Consider the following 18,324-nt stretch of genomic DNA (forward strand, 5'->3'; position numbering starts at 1 on the left):
AAGACATTGTTTCTGGTGCATTTGAGCATGTGAAACCCATGAGACAACATAGTTTATGATGTGATCATCTGATGATCTAATGGTGCATATTGAGACTATATATAAAATAAAGATTTGGATTTAAAAGAAAAGTCATACTTTCTTAATTGGAAAAGAGATAATATATAGTCTCATCATATTCATGTACGACCATTAGCCCCCATAATGAATGATCTTGTTTAGAATAAGAATGCCAAAATTATTAGGACTACCTGGATACATTATAGTTTGCTAAATAGTGATGCGTAGTAATGTACATGAAAAAATCCATTGCTTTGTTATTATTCCAAAAATTAACAAAATACCAACACAATAGAATTAAAAATTTTAAAATTATAAAAGATCTTAAAACTCATTTAGGATACCCGTTTTAATGTATAGATTCATAAACATTAAACACACATAGTGAAATGCCCAATATTTTTGGCAGGGTGCTTTAAATGAGAAATGATATAAAATAAGTTATATTTTTATAATAGTGAAAACATTTGAGGTAAAATAAGATTAAACAAATGCTTGGGGGTTTAAGGAAAAAATTCCATTGAAACATTAAATAAAGGAAGAGGCCTTCAAACTTACTTTTTCAAAAGGAAAGAAAGAAAGAAAAATATAAGCAAAGGCGAGAAAGAGAAGAAGGAAAAGGGAAAGCAAAGGTGAAAAAGAGAAGAAAGAAAAGGGAAAGATGAGAATAAGGGAATAAAAAAAAAAAGAAAAGAGAATAGAAAAGGAAATGGGTAACCAATTTCCCCTCATTTTAGTTTTAGCTTTTAAATTACTGTTCAAATTGGGGATTTCCAAAATTCTAACATGTAGATTCAAATTAATGCAAAAAGGTAAGGAGTAGGGGTTCGTAGAGAATTTCAACACTGGCTTTGGGTATACTCAAATCTGTGAGTGGGAAACAAACTTTGAATTGAAATTTTATTTTATGCAAATTTTATATTTTTATTTTAAATCTCTGACAAAAGATATTATTGATTTCATGGAATCTCTTATAAAGAATAGAATATTATGCATGTTGTTGATTTTGATTGTGGGTAACATAGAGTAAAAAGCCACTCAATCCAATGTTGTGTATTACTATAAATTCTGAAGGTTAATTTAATTAATGTTGTATGTGTGGCTGGGGAGCCAAAGTTGGTTAATTTAATTATGACTTAACTGAAATTTGGATATTTAATGTATTGATATTTTGTGTAGCTATAAAGTTGGAAGATATTTAGTTTAGTTTGATAGGTGAAGAAAATCGTTAAGAGTTGATTGATTTGGTGTTGTGTATAGTTTTAGAGCTAAAAGATGTTTAGTCTAGTTTTATGTGATTGAAATTGCTAAATGTTATTTGATATATATATATATATATATATATATATATATATATATATATATATATATATATATATATATTATGAGATTTTATAGTTAAAGGTTTTATGATTCAGTTCTATGAAGGATTGAAATTGTTGAATAAATTGTTTATTGATATTGCTTGTGGTTGTGGAGTTGAATATTTAGTTTTGTTCTATGAGAGACTGAAATTTGCTAATATTATTTGGATTGATATTTTGTGAAGATGTACAGCTGAAGGTTATATTACTCAATTTTATGGATGATTGAAATTGTTGAATAAATTATTATTAATATTATACGTAGCTGTAGAGTTGAAGAATATTAATTCAATAATGAATGTGACTAGGTGGTTGGCCTACCTCAGTGATAGAATGGTTATATTGTTGAATGTTATCAAATTGGTGTCATAGTTGGATGTAGAGTTAATGCAGTTTATTCAATGCAATGAGAGCGTGACTATTTGATAATGATTATTTTAAATCTATTAGTGAGTTATTGTGTAATGAATATGACATTAAAAGATGGTATCCCTCAAATATTCTCAGCATATGCATATCATGTGATAAGTGATTTGCCCGTGTAGTGTTTTATGCTAGGTATGACAGATTTCAATTGCTCTGCCTATGCAGTGCTTTATGTCGGGTATGATAGATTCCAGTTGCTCTGTCTATACAGTATTTTATGCTAGATATAACAGATTTCAATTGCTCTGCCTGTAAAGTGTTTTATGTTAGGTATGACAAATTTCAGTTGTTCTGTCTGTGTATTTATGTTAGACATGACAGATTTTTGTGCTTTGTCCAAGCAAGATAACAAGATGTCGGGTATGACAATTTTCCTTGCTTTACCTGTGTAGGGGATACTCACCAGGTATGATAGATTTCTTCTTGAGAATATAAGTGATGATATATAGCTCAAGTTATTGTTTTGGGGAAGGGTTCATATTAGGAAAGAAATAAATATGAGTTGTTACTAATCAATTTTTCTACTTAAATATAACTTTCCCTAAGCATTTCTATCATTAGTGTGACGTTTTCATGAAATTTTAATATGCATAAAACCATTGACAAATCTTATTGTCATGAATATGTTGCCAAAGGAAAAAGAAGAAAAGAAAAATCTAGAAGTGGTTACAATTTGGTTTAGTTGTAATTGTAGCTTGAAAATTTTATTTGGGAAAATGTTATTGTAAATTTTTGGTAAGAACTCCAGCAGTAATTCAAGGATAGTGTTTCTTAATAGAACTTAATTATCAACAATAAATGATTTTATTTTAATGGTGATGGTTCAAATACTTCTTAGAAATTTGACATCTTGGTTGGCTAATATATTATGAAACTGTTATATGTTCCTTTATATATATGCATTTAGTTATTTTAAAATTGTTTTATAACTATCCATTCACTAAACTTTTATCTTACCCTTATAGAAATCTTCCCTTTAAGACATCTCTAGAGTCGTGCCAAGTCGTGATTCTGCTCAAGGTTATGCCACAATAGAACATCTTCTATAGGTGTTGTATTTGTTGTGTATTTAGATCTTGTGAACTTATGCAAAAATTTAATGGCTAAAGGCCTAACAAAAACTTATTCTCATGTTTGAATGGAAATTAAGATGTATTTATATGTGTGTGTGTGTGTGTTTGTTAGAATATTTGAGCAGCTTTACAAGATACATCTTGGCCTCCTAAGTCTTATAAAAGTGTTCGAATATTACAAGTTTAGCAGGTCAAGATGGGTCCTGTCAACTTGGTATCAGAGCTTAGTTGTAGATTCTACGGTTATTTTATAAAACATAAAGGTATAAGATGAGTATGTGTTGTGGGAACTTATGGTGGAGGATTCTTTGGGGGGGAGACATGATCATCACACTGAGTTGTTAAGGTTGATATGAGCATGCTTGTTGAGGGTTTATTGGAAAGTACTGGTTAGGACAAGCTTGTTTATGTGTGGTAACAAGGGATGAACCCAAGAGCTATTGTTTGAAATGGGAAATATATATATCTATATTTTTTTTATTTTAGTCTTGTTTTACATGAACACATGTTCATAAGGTCAATGAATGTGATGCTTGATTGGAAACTAGTAATTAGACATTGTGATATATATATATAAAACAATTGCAAGGTTCTAGTGGGTGAAGTGAATAAACCTTTATGTCATAATTTTGTTAACTGTTAGATGACTTGTAGATAATCAAGTGCCAAAGCCTAAATTGTTGATGTCAGAATGGGATCTCTTTATGTATGGCTTTTCGTTATTGTTTGTATGTTACATAACATGTGTAACTTGTAAGTTCTACTTGAAAACATGCTTTTATATCCTTGGAGTTCTTTATTCTACACACTTTGTATTGTGTCTTGAGAAATATTGGGTTGTTTGATGAATTACAACTGTAAAAATCATTTTCAAACTTGAACATGAATTTAGCATATGAAACTCAAATTAGTTATCAAGTTACAGTGTATTTGTCTTAGAGCTATAAATTTCAGTTTTTGGTTCTTTAGTTAAAAAAAAAAAATTTATTAAAATAGTGATTGAAGCATGCAAAACCTTATTTTTGTTAAGAACTCTGCTTATTATAATTAATTGAATGGAATTAATTGTCCTAAATATTTAATTCTAATCTAGTTTGGGCACATGTAGCAATGTATGAACTATCTATTAAGAGCAAACAATCTTAAGGTTTGTACATTTTGGTGGTTCTTGAGCTAATCATATATGATTGGATGTGTTTTGGTTAACAATAACCTTACTATCAACAAGACTTGCCTCTTGTCTATTTTGGGGTTTTTATTCCCTAGGTTCTCTAGGATTAACGTATTGTTGGTTAACAATAATTCTGCCACTAGTTTTGTCAATTCTAGGAAATGAAACGTAGAAAAGGGTTTGATTTGGCTGGAATTGCTAGAATGACATAACTACCTAGGTTGACAAGATTGATTTACTAGAATTTTTTAAATTTAATTTAAGAAAAATTTACATGGATTGACCTTATATTTTTTGGTAGTTAGAGGTTTTTCCATTGATCTCAAGTTAGGTTTCATAGTCTTGCTCTCAAAAGTTGATAACTCTTGTTGTTCATTTAAAATGTTGATGCACTGAAAATATGAAAAGCTTTTACATGTGGTCAATTCAAGCTTCTTCGACTTAGTTTTGCCTAAGTGGGGTGCTTTGTTGGGTTGTGCACTAGTTTTGGCGTGAATCAGAAAGCCACAAAACAATTTTCTTCATTTTACCAAAATCTGCCCAAGGAAAAGGTGTTATGGAACATTTAAATTAATTTCATGATTCATTTGATGATGTATATTTTAGTCCATTTTATTGTGTGTCTATGCTTTCTTGGGTTGAATAAAGTAGGTGGATGTAGATATATATATGAAACTCCTGGAGCTTATATCGTTACTCACTATTTTTCTTGGAGGATTGACTTGTACATACAATATTAGATGTGTCTTAAATATTACTATCATGATTTTGAAATACCGATTCTTAAGTTAAAAAAAAATGAATAATTGAATGAATATTTCATTATTTAGAAACAACTGGGGTTGCATGTGTGGCAGTATCCTTGAGTTAGCTTTTTATAAAAAAATTTACTTATTACTTTAGAACTAGATATATTAGACTATCCAAATTTGGATAAAAAGAAATGAAAATGAAAAGTGTTAACTAGTTAATTTTAAAACTTAATATCAAGAAGATGGTGAGGAGTATATATATTTTTTTAAATTTTTTGAAAAGATAAATATTCTTGTTCTTGCAAAATAGCCAAGCACACGAAAGTTCTTCTTTTCTAAATTTTGGTGTTGATAGAAACTATATGTGTTCCAAAGATATTGTTAGGCCCTAGGATTGTGTGAGACCCTAATGAAAAGATTTATCTTATTCAAGAAAGATAAAAGGTAGCTTAAGATAGATAGAACAACTATGCTGATAAGTGTAGGAGAGAATTAGAGTTCTAAGTATGTAAGAAGGGGTTTCTGCGAGTTTCACCTTGGAAGGGTATATTAAGATTTGGGGAAATGAGAAAATTTAAACCCAAAATATATAAACCCATACGAGACTTTTGAAAGAGTGGGTGTTGTTGTATATTAATTGACTTTACCACCTAAATTATCTAAGATTCATAATGGTTTTCATGTTTCCATGCTTTGCAAATGTGTTTGATCAACAATCGATTCAATTAAAAGAGAATCTAAGTTAGCAAGAAAGACCGATAAAGATTATTGATGGGAAAAAGCAAGCGCTTCACCTTAGAACCATACCTTGGGTTGAGGTACAATGGGAAAATCACATGGTAGCAAAGTGACTGGGGAACACTATGTAAACTATGTTCAGAGTTAACAAATATGTAAAAATTATAAAATTTATTTTACATAAACTAAATAAAATAAATCAATATCGTAATCCACCTAATCTATCCACAATACTAAATTAAATTTTAAGATTATAGGAATACTTAGATTGTCAAACAATTTGAATCTATAAGGGTGTTGAGATTATTTATTTATGTAACTTAGTCTTTCACTCTAGAATACTCTCTTAATGACAACTTTTAATATGATAAAATATATTATAGTTATACTGTATCAGGTTTTAGGGTGTGACCTAACCAATAAATATAGTAAGTTAATTAACCCTCCATCAAGGTGTAATAAACTTTAAAACCTATACTAACTTTGTCCACCCCACCCAAATCGTAACTTTTAATTGCATTGAGCTTATCATTATTGATCATTGAAGCATATTTGTAATTTGACGTTGGATTATTTAAGTATCCAATTTTATTAAACTAAAAATATAATTAATTTTAGCTTACATCAGAAAATTTCTAATATATTCGCACTTGGAAAACATTAATTTTTTATTTTATTTTAAGAAAAAAAGTAAAACAATTTTTAGCTTTCGGCTAATCAATATTTTAACTTTAAGTGGCCACTATTTTAAAAAACAAAATAGTTTAAAGATAAATTACACTTTAATAATAAGTCTAGTTAATATGATCACCAATAATGAACCAAGATATTACTTATGTTTTCTATCGACATAAGATTATTTTTTATCACAATTACTAATAATCAAATCAATATGAATCAGATCTGTAAGTGTCATAGAAATAACATTCAACAAAGTGATCATAAGTAGTGTTATGTCTCTGTCAATCCTCCTTATGATTTCTCTTAAACCTTATGTTTAAAAAAAAAAAAAGACAAATTTTTTTGCTTTCAACAAAACTTCTTCATGATTTCTCTTTAACCTTATGTTTTAAAAGAAACAAAAAAAAATCTTTTTGCTTTCAGTGAAACCTATATATTTCAACTTTACTTGAGACTCACAAAATTTATATATATATACACACACACACACACACATACAACTATCAGATTCAAGAGAAAACTTATATTGAGACTCATATTATACATTAACCATAACATATAAGCACATATGTGCATATACAAATTAATAACCAATATGATCATAATAAAAAATATGTACATATACATCAACAAATTATAACATAAAACTCCTACTAACCTTAAATATTAAAAGATTTTATTCATCGTGGCTTATGCGCTACAAGTCTTATTCCTTTAGTTAAGGGCTTACATTTATATTAACTTTATTTTTATATATTTTTTTTATGAGATTCTTGACTGTAAGATATTTTAATTCTATATTTATTGGGTCTAGGTCCATTTATGATAGGTCAACCCGATTCAGAGACAAAAGAAACTGTCAAAAGGCAGTTAGAGAGGAGTTAGGAGATAGTTGGACTATTATAAGGATGTCGAAAAACTACCTCCCCCGATGGTTAACGTTTTTATAGAAAGCAGAAAAGCTTTCTTCTTTTCTCTTCTCCCAGAACCAAAAATGCACAAAAAACAAAGAGACTATATCTCCGAAGGATTACAGTACTCAGACAAATAGAGTCATGGAAATTGACTTATGTCAAACTCTTGGAGTGTATTTAAATCAATAATGCAAACAGAATTGGAAATCTGGTTATGCATTTATGTTTATATAATTTCATAGAACATGTTTTTATCGCATGATTAAATTTTCCAACATTAGTATCAGAGTCTATGTTGTGTACGATGTATTCTATGAATTAAATTGTGGATATGTTATCTGCTCAATGAAATCAAATTCTGGAATATATATATATATATATATATATATATATATATATATATATATATATATATATATATATATGTTTTCAATGTTGAATTTTATTAAAATTCATTTATGGGCATGAATTAAATTTAACCAAATTGCTTGAAATTGAAGGTTAGAAAACATGTTAGAATGATTGTTGGACTTATTTTACATGCCTTGAATTGAAAAATGCATTGAAAACAAACCTAAATCGATGAATTTAGAGCCAAAAAGTCGAGATCCATGCAACGCTATTTTGTTGGATTTCGATGACGTTGTCGCTAGAAGTTAATGCAAGAAGGATTGTCAACATAATAGCTTTAGAAGCCCTATGATCTCATCATTGTTAGTTGATTAAAATGATGAATAAGACGATAATAGTTTAAGGTTCTTCGCAATGTGATTGAGTTGCAGTCCAGTTGGAAAAACCCGATTACCTGACTTGTTTAGTCAACGGGTTAATCGGTTTAAACTTGAATTGATCAACACCCACTTGGGTTAGTTGACTGGTAAGTAGTGATCAATCAATAATCAACAGTGGTCCTTTGGCACATGAGAGTGCATAGAGACGCGTGAACATGCATGCATGTATTCTTTTGGCACATGTGACGTTTTCTCGATACAAAGGGTTGTATTCTGGCATGTGACAACACATGAGACATTGTTTCTGTTGCATTTGAGCATGTGAAACCCATTTTCCAATGCGTGGCAGTTGTGTGATGCTTAAATCTATGCGTGGAATGTGTTATATAGGTCTTATGAAGTGTAAATACATGTAATACCTTATTCTGGTTCCTAAAAACACATATCGGTGTTTCAAAACATATGTTTCTAATTTATGCAAGCTTCTTGACTATGAAATATCACATTAAGTATATGATGTGATCATCTGATGATCTAATAGTGCATACTGAGACTATATATATATAATAAAGACTTAGATTTAAAAGAAAAGTCACTCTTTTAATTGGAAAAAAGATGATATATAATCTCATCACATTCATGTATGACCATTAGCACCCATAATGAATTATCTTGTTTGGAACAAGAATGCCAAAATTATTCGGATTGACTGGATACATTATAGTTTGCTAAAAAGTGATGTATAGTAATGTACATGAGAAAATCCATTGCTTTGTTATTATTCTAAAAATTAACAAAATACCAACTCAACAGAATTAAAAATTTTAAAATTATCAAAGATCTTAAAACCTATCCAGGATACCCGTTTTAATGTATAGACTCATAAACGTTAAATACACATAGAGTGTTTAGAAATTATATCTACATTGTTGGCTCTTTCAAGACTTCATGTGGCTATGTAAAGATTGTTATCCAACTCTCTTGAGGCGGCGCTTTGGTATCCACACGAAGTATTAATGGGAGGTGATCTAGAAAGAAGGTTGTTAAAGCTTTTATCGACTAGATCTTGGAAATTAGATTATAGCAATGGAAGCTTGTATCAACAAGATTCTAGACGTAGAGATGTATGTTTATGATGTATGTTTTTTCTCTTGTTGTTGTAAAAAAAAAAAAAAAAAGGCTCAAACTAAACATCTTTATTTATAAGGTGTGTAAAAATCCTAAGTTAATTAGAACTCTAACTGCTGAGGTGATAAAGTGTTCAAGAGTTCTTATTAAATTAAAACTCTTAATTTATTGAAAATTTTAATGCATAAGAATCCAAATTAAATTAAGATTCTAATTCAACCTAAACTTTTTATCAAATAACAACTTTGAAAAACCATTGTTTAACTAAAACACCTTACTCATGAGTTAACTCAACCAGTTGACTCATATCCATCATTTGCCTTTACTTGGTTGGACTTCTGAGTAGATTCCGTCAAAATCATGTAGTGCATTTGCACGATACCGAGTGGCACCATACATACCAAATGATTCTAGTTAAAACATATTCATACGTTTCTCTCTTTTAATGATCTCAAGATTGTCGTTAAACGATCCTTGCCTCTTAGTTCGTATCAACCCATTAATGCATGTAACCTATAAACGCTTTATCAAACTGGTATTATTTGAATTCAAATTTAGACATATACCAAAATTGACTTCTAGCAAAACATCATGACCATTTGGATGATAGAGTGTTAGTAAACATCTCTATAAGCTCTTACAATATCATAGTTATGTATAATTTAATCATTTCATAAACCAATATTTCTCAAAGTTAAGATATAGAAGTATGTCTATCTCAGTAGTTTCTCAATACGAGCTAATACATATTAATGATTTCACAGATGAGGCTACAACATCATCTCATGAGACCATGGATTTAAGCAATCATAAATGTCTCTCAACATTATTATATAAAATATCTTCTCTTATGCTCAAGAGTAACAAATCCTTTATTGATCAATTATACCTTCCATGTATCTCACGATATGGTTGTTCATTACCTTTATGATACCCCTATTATAATGATATGTTGGATAGTGTCAAATCATACCGATCTTTACACGAGACAATCTGGTAACTTCAAGTCCAAGGATCAAACATTAAAACCACATCACGAGATTCTTGTGGAACATATCCTTATCCCAAAATTCAAAATTTGCTGACTAGACACGATAGTGTATCCCACTTACACGGGCGTATATCTTGGCCAAAATTAACCAAAACATACTCCATGCAAAAAGACTATTTTGTCATCTCTGCCACATCATACATGGTGTGTAACCTCTCATACATGGTTGTGCATCCACAAATCACATAAAAGCTTCTTAAGCATAACCTTGCATAGGAAAAAATTACTAAAAAAACCAAAATAACCTTAAATATATCCACAGATGTTATAGGGGCATTACAATCATTGTATTTTTTTGGACTTTTATCATTAAGTATTTATGTCAGGATTGTTTATGCTCTGGATTTTTTGTGTTTAATTTTCATACAGACTGGGTTTTCATTATGTGATATTGATGTGTTTAATTATTTCACCTTTTGGGTATACGCGAGAATATATTTAATGTCGTGCATTTATAATTATTGACGCATGTGATTGGGGAAGTTTTAAGTTAACACTTTTTTTTTTAGTGCATATTATGGATAAAGATATGTATTTGAATAGCGGTGTTACACTGACTCGATCTGACACGATCCACTATCATGTCTAATCATTACTGAATGGAATATTTTGTAACTTCAATGATATATCACTTTAGCGATTAACATCATGAAGACTCAAAATTATTCCAATGATACTAATATTGTACCTTAATCAAGATTTCATGAGACATGATACCTAATTGGCTTTGACAATATTCTTTAAAATTGTTACATCTAACCCAGTGAACAATAATCTTAATCTAGTGTGATAACTTAATCACATATGACATAGTTGATATTATACTTAAACGTATCAATCCTAATAAGAAAAAGGTATTTTATGCAACAATATTTAATCTAAAACTCAATTCACTTTCAAATGGAGATTTACAAGTGTCTCATATGACTTTATATCCCACCACAAGCCTTCACGTGCTATCATAGGTCCTTAATGTATGTCAAGAGTTGTTGCTTACCTTTCACAAGTTCTAATATTCACCCTTAAACCTTTTATGTGATTTCACTTACCGTCACATGTCCTTATTACGCTTCATACGCGATATTAAACTTTTAATACACCAACATGTCTAAGCTAACCTTTATTCCCTCATATGCACCTTAGAATACCTTTCAAATGCACTAACATGATCTAAAAAGTTTTTATTCATAAATGAATTGAATTTTGTTTCAAAAAATACACATCTAGGTACAAATTTTTTCATCCATAAATGAATTAAATTTCGTCTCCTAACATATTCGTCTAGCAATCAAGATTTCATCTCTTAAATTATTATTCTGAGACAAAAATAAAATCTTTCTTAAAATTATCATTTTGTGATGACATTGAAAATAAATTTTAACTTATTTAGAATGAAATTGAGATTTCATCTCTTAAAATAATCATTATTTCATTCCTAAAATTAATATTTTGGGACAAAATTAAAATCGATCATAAATATTTTATCTCTAAATTGAATTTTTATTGTTATGAGTGCACCATCATTTCTAACTTAAATTCTAGCATTTTCCAGCAACAATCTTTATGTCCTAACACATTTGAAGTATATCTCTACCATAGGTCATCCTTTTCGTTCCAAAATTCCTATTGTACGTGTTATAATTTTTACTCAAGTCAAACAAAGAAACCTTAAAACATATTTATGCAATTATTCAGTCTATTCATCATATACTCAATACTCAGGTGTTCATATTCTATCAACGTTGTGTTAGGATTGAGACACTTGTCATCAATCCAATGGTCTATTTTTATTATAAATGTATGTTTTGAGTTTTAAAAGAGGAAGAGAAGAAAAATATTAGGGTTTTGGTTTGAGGGCAGTCATTCTTGGCTGATTTAAGGAGGTCTCCGGCACCTCGAACGGTCAGAAAATGGGAGATCTCGAACTCCTCGAATTGTTTGGTTTATCTTTGTAATATTTTAATTAATGAAATAGTTTTAGTTTACTATGTTTTTTATGTTTTTGTTGAATAAGAGCTAGGTTCCTAACAAATGGTATCAGAGCATTCGATCGAATGGGAAAGATAGATGATGGTCAGAAAAGTGAAGAGTCGCCAGAAAATGTTCATGGAGGAGGCTGACTTGAAGAAAAATCATCACAGGGAATCCGGTGTTCTGACGAAAGAATCCTTTGCTCTTGTTCGAGAATCTACTCCACATGAATGCCCAAAATCTGCTACTCTCTTTCCTGCTTACAAACTGAAGCTTTTTTTGCCTTCACCGGAGCTGCTAAAGCAACTGCAAATTTCCTGTTGATTTCGCAGGACAGACTGATATGGAATTAACAGAGAAGTCAGGCGACAGAAGGAAGAAAAGACAAAGGACAGAGAGAGAGAAAAAAAATTAAATTTAATTTTAAAAAAAAAGGTGAAGGCAATAACGGTTGGTTTATTGGGAAAAAGAGAGCTGTGGTTTGCTTGGGAAAATAAAAGGGAAGGCAATAGGTGGGTTTATTGGAAAGAGAAAAAGAAGAGAAGTGGGGCCATTGGAAAGAAGAAAAGAAAAGTGAAGAAGCAACAGGAGAGAGAAAAAAATTAAAAAAAAAAAGAGACAATTGTAAATGAAAAAAAATTTTAAAAAGTAAAAACAGTGGGCGGGAAACAGCTTTGGACAGGCAGAAATAGCTGAAAAAAAAAAAAACTCATCTTGAGGACAAGATGATTTTGAAGAGGAGGGAAATGTTAGGATTGAGACACTTGTCATCAATTTAATGGTCTATTTTTATTATAAATGTATGTTTTGAGTTTTAAAAAAGGAAGAGAAGAAAAATATTAGGGTTTTGGTTTGAGGGCAACCATTTTTGGCTGATTTAGGGAGGTCTCCGGTGCCTCAAACAGTCGAAAAATTAGAGATCTCCGACGTCTCGAACGGCCGAAAAATGGAAGGTCCCGAACTCCTCGAATTGTTCGGTTTATCTTTGTAATGTTTTAATTAATGAAATAATTTCAGTTTACTATGTTTTTTGTGTTTTTGTTGAATAAAAGCTGGGTTCCTAACACATTGCCATATTATATGATTATTACTGAAAATCCACATAAAACCATCATCACAATACGTTTCTCATGCCAATACTATTCATAAGATTAAATTTAGGAAAATTGAAGCCGTACTTGGTTCCTAATGACTCAACTTTCTTCACTGACCTTATGCATGCATGATCATATATGATGACCGACTTAAATAGTATCCTTTCATGGAGTGTATGGGTGCGTACCTTTATTATGTATAACTGTACATTAAACCGTACTTAGAATAAATTCACACTTCATGATAAAAATACCCTTATACTACATGTACGGGCATACACACCTAGTATGAGTCTGTGTAAGCCCGGGCTTACATAATATTCTTTAACACCTTAAGGCACTCTTGTGTTTTATGCGATTTTGTACCGACAAACTTTAATTATCCAATTCAGTTTATACATTTTGAGATTCTGCTCAAATTCCTGTTTTTTTTTTTTTTCGTGATAATAAAGTTCCAATGACAAACTCGATGAATTTGCCATCAGCAGTCTTGTTGGACAGGATGTATGAGACATGAAAAATTCAGATAAAATAAGATAGTTACACGCACAAGATTACCATATTAATGTAGTTCAACAAAATCATGTCAACATCTACCACTTTATCTTGCTTTATGAACACAAATTTCAGAAAATTTTGACACTTATGAACTAACAAGAGCTCAAAATTTACAATACTCTTTATCTATAAAATTCTGTAACACCCCCATTCACTAGCATCTATATATATATATATATATAACAGAGGAAGAAGAGCTGAACAAACCATCTGGGCTGACATTGCTGCCCTGCAAGTACTGCAAATTTTCAAGCTTTGCATTGCTCCTGTCATTGCAATAAGTTCGTGACACTACGGTTAAGATACCTGCCAAACAACCAGAAAAACGAGAGAAGTATGAGAATGATCCAGCTAAAAAATATATCAAATGGTTGATACAAATTTAATGCAGAGTATGTCAAAATTTTACCTTATGAAGTGTAAAAGTGCTTTTTTGGCTATCATTTGTGTAATTCAGGAGACAGCAATGAAGCTTCTGGAATTAGCTGCCAACAAAATTCCCCAGGAGAGTAGGTTGCTGACACAAAAGTGTTAGCGAGTTGATGAGATTCCAAACTCTTTGATTTTCAAAACTTCCGAAACACTTCATGTGCATTATGGCAATGGTGAGCCGCTAAACTCCACAGAGAAGTAAACCCTGATTAACAGATGCAATCATTACCCTAGGAGAGTAGGTTGCTGACACAAAAGTGTTAGCGAGTTGATGAGATTCCAATCTCTTTGATTTTCAAAACTTTCATGTGCATTATGGCAATGGTGAGCCGCTAAACTCCACAGAGAAGTAAACCCTGAATAACAGATGCAATCATTAGAAGGATCAAAAGCACAGCTCAAACTTGAAAGCCACTGAAACGTTCTGTTCATCAATTTCTTCCCTGAAGAAATGAATAGAATGACAAATTTTTAACATACGTCATCTATATCAAAAAAAAAAAAACACTGAAAAGTTGGAGCAATTCTGCCATGCATTCACATTTGGTCAAATTCCAAATCAATCAGATCTGCCAAATTCACAGTATCTTTCTCAAAACAAAAAGGTTCAAAAAAATAATGAACAAATATATGCAGAAGAAAATATGTTCACCTTAATTATCACGTATGCAACAAGAACTAACCAATCTGTCTATTGTGATTTGAGCATGACATTAATTGATTCAATATGTATAAGTCTAGATATGCAAATGATTTTAAATATGCTTACATGAAGCAGAAGAAGGAAACTGTAATGGCTTAGCAATCACAGTCTATTTCCACTTCACCTCAATGATCGGTCATTTGAAAACAAACTTGAATCTGGTAACCATATATTTTGAAAAAACTTTAGCACATACATACTGGTAATTGCAAATATCAAACTTTGAATGGAGGACCTTCTTCCAGTTAACTTTTACCCATGAGAGTTGAAGAAAGGTCAAATTTTAAAATGGAGATTAAAGCTCATCTGAATTTTCAGATCAAATTTCATTTTGACATAACTTACTGAGATGACAGAAAGCATAGTAATAAATGAAAATTTTGGATGCTAGAAATTGACGAACCTGGAATTGAATGAGATAATTTTCTGATCAATTTTTTCATTTTGAGGTCTAAAATTGCTCAGATTCTGCTCAAAATGTTTCATCCCTGAAGCTCAACTCATCTAAATCATAGAAAAAATGAGAAAAATTAATATAAAGTCTGCATCTAACACAAAAAAACTCACAAAAAAAAAAAAAAACTAAGCATAATATTTTCTAATCTTCTTGAAGATCCTTTCAAAATAAGACTCAAGTTTTAAATACAAGGTGTTCAATTCAAAATGACTTAAGTTAAATGAATCTTCTGAAATTTTCCAAATTACATGGACGTACTACTAACTCAAGTGTCTTCTTGAAGATCATCTAGCTACATAAATGAGAAAGATTTAGTACACTTAAAAATTGAGGCAAAGGATAAAATAATACTCTGTTAATGAAAAACTTTAAAAATGGTAGAGGTGTAATTAGAAGAATGACAAACCTTGGAAGCAATGAAATGATCGTCTGACTGGTTGGTCTAAAATAAAGCTCAATGCTTTTTCCTTGTCTGAATTGTAGATGAATCTGCTATCTATTTGAACGATAGGGATTTGAGTGATCTTTCAACAGTATTTTCCTCTACCCTCTCTTCACAGTTCTTTTAGCAATAAGAGATACTCAGTCCTTTTGATAAGGTTTGTAGAATCTTACAATAACAAATCTAAAGAGAATCCAAATGGGAAGAAAACTGATATTTGGAAAAGAAACAAGACTTCCACAATCTTTAATTAATTACTTTTTATGAGAAGTGAGGCTATGCATCCCCTGCAATGACTCATAAAATAAGCTGACCTTTGCCATTAGTCCATGATCTCATCACATTTGGCAATCTTACAAACTTTTACTCTTTGAGATCCTTTCTTTAATCCATTTCCAACCTTGGAAATATTTGAAAGAGTCAGATAATTTAGCAGCTAGAAGTCAGTGGGAAACTTGTGAATTGTGCAACCCAGTTCTTACCCTTCTTAGTAAAAAGTCTTTCCAACAAAGAAAGATGGTCCACAGAATTTTGATCATCTTATAAGAAAAGTAGAAAGACGTTAGATGCATCAAACCTCCTATTGAATGATTGGTAAATGTGTGACATAGTACATTTCTAAAGATAGTGCTCTTAATTTTTTGAGCTCCAACAACATATTACAATGAACTACAGCTGAATGGTAGTCCAACCATACATAAAGATTGATAAATACTTGCAAGAATAATTCTAGATAAATACTTTCAACAATTTTTGCTAGCTTGGTATCGGCTTCCTTAAACTTATTGATTTCAATAAGAACTGATTGAGTTAGATTATGGACAAGGTCATGCGTTACACATTTAGAACAATAGCTACTTGATTGTTGACAAAGTGATCTTGATCATAAACGATGAAAACACTCCCTGACCAAATATAGTTGCTTAATCTCATAGTTGAATTATACTTTCCTCCATCCACAAGATGACAAGTTTATCCCCCTCGAAATCGTAACTTTAGGAAATATTGCACAATAAACAAAACATCTTTTTGGGGAAAATTGCACTATATGTGAGGCTTCTTTCATATGTGAAGGAAGATAGTGATAGCTTAACCTTAATGCTAGGAGAATATCACCTTGGTCAACCTATATATTGTATTTTTATATCATTTCCCCCGTCTGAAAGACCCGGAGGGTCATAACTGCCGGAGGATGTTTAAGTGCACTTTTCAACAAAACTCTCTGGCAACCTAAATATTTTTTTTATGCATTAATGTTTATGCTATCAAAATTCGCATGCCTTTGGTTTTTATTTGCCCACGTTCCAAACATCATCCAAAACAAGCAAAAACCTAGCTTTTTCCCTTCTCTACATTTTCCATTTTATCTTACACGTCTTTTAAATTAGGCACAAGTGAATTTCAAGGATGTTTTTGTGGCTAAAGAAGTACCTTCAAAATGGTGAGAATATCAAAACTGTCAGAGACACAAACCCAAACCTTTTTCTCAAACTAGAAAACTTCTACAGCCTTGTGATCCCTCTTCTTGCCAACTCCACCCATACCAACCAGGGGTGTCAAATAAAATGTGACATAAACACCTTGCTTAGTTGATGCATTTGAACTTTGCTCCTTGATTTCCCTCTAGAAATCACTTTCAGCTCTTCGATCTTGGAGACTTTTTGAACATTGAACCTGAAGATATAGAACGAAGTCTCATCGTCCTTTATCAATTGAATTTCTTTAGCTAGACTGAGCAGAAATCCAACCACCTTCAACTTTATTTTCAGCTTTTGAAGCTCTGAATCAACTCCACCCACAAGTTGTAGGCCAAAATCACGCAATTCCCAGGACCCCATAATCTTAAACAAGTCGTCAAAGAGTTGAAAGACGTTGGCCGCCTTGGCTTCGGGTGTTGGAAAGAAGAAAGAAACAGGGGATTGGAGAGAGACCAAGTAGGCCAATAGTCTTGCGTAAGATTCCCGAAAATAGATGAGAATTTTATAAAGAAAAGTAGCGATTTATGAGCTGTGAAGCATTTTGTCTGTTGCATTCTTCTTGGCAAGTAGGGAATTTGCGAGGATTAAAATGTCAATATTTTAAACCTAAAGAGTGAACTGATTGGCACTTGTGAAGCCTAGGGCTGGATTCGAGTTCGAACCTCAAGTTCGGTTCAGTTCATATATAACTGACTTAAATTTGAGTTCGAATCCAGTTAAGATCGGCTTATTTCATACTCAAATTTAGCTCGATTTATTTTTCGTGCTCAAAACGACATCGTTTTAATATATGTTTGTCAAAATGATGTTATTTTGTACCAAAAATTTTAATTTAAAAATCTGACGAGTAGAGCTCGAGTTTGACCAAATTCGGCTACGGCCGACTTATTTTAGATTCGATTGAGCTGAGCTTGAATTTGAGTTCGAATTGATTCGATTCGAATCCACTCTAGTGAAGCCTTTTCCAAGAGGAAGAGAAAGTGAGAACGACGGATGGTGTGTCCTCTCAAGTTAATCTGACAATTCATGTGAAATTATGGTTCCGACTCGGACACGTCGTGGCTTTGTGGGGCTGGCAATGCTCATCTGGGCTCAGAGGC

General features: G+C 31.3%; 1 long non-coding RNA gene across 7 annotated transcripts; it reads right to left on the bottom strand.

The window, feature by feature from the left end:
* Positions 1–13,694: 13,694 nt before the first annotated feature.
* LOC123199155 lies at positions 13,695–17,746 on the bottom strand. 7 transcript variants are annotated; one of them, XR_006498214.1, is made up of 5 exons: positions 17,178–17,746; positions 15,711–16,285; positions 15,251–15,351; positions 14,122–14,587; positions 13,695–14,018 (listed from the first exon to the last, which is right to left on the bottom strand). It is a non-coding gene; the product is annotated as an uncharacterized LOC123199155 (long non-coding RNA). The 7 variants fall into 7 exon arrangements; XR_006498212.1 differs by adding an exon at positions 14,914–15,005 and having other exon boundaries at positions 15,711–17,735; XR_006498216.1 differs by having other exon boundaries at positions 15,711–15,866; positions 17,178–17,733.
* Positions 17,747–18,324: the final 578 nt, after the last annotated feature.

This window comes from Mangifera indica, chromosome 16 (assembly GCF_011075055.1).
Source record: "Mangifera indica cultivar Alphonso chromosome 16, CATAS_Mindica_2.1, whole genome shotgun sequence".
In the NCBI taxonomy this organism is placed as follows: Eukaryota; Viridiplantae; Streptophyta; class Magnoliopsida; order Sapindales; family Anacardiaceae; genus Mangifera; species Mangifera indica.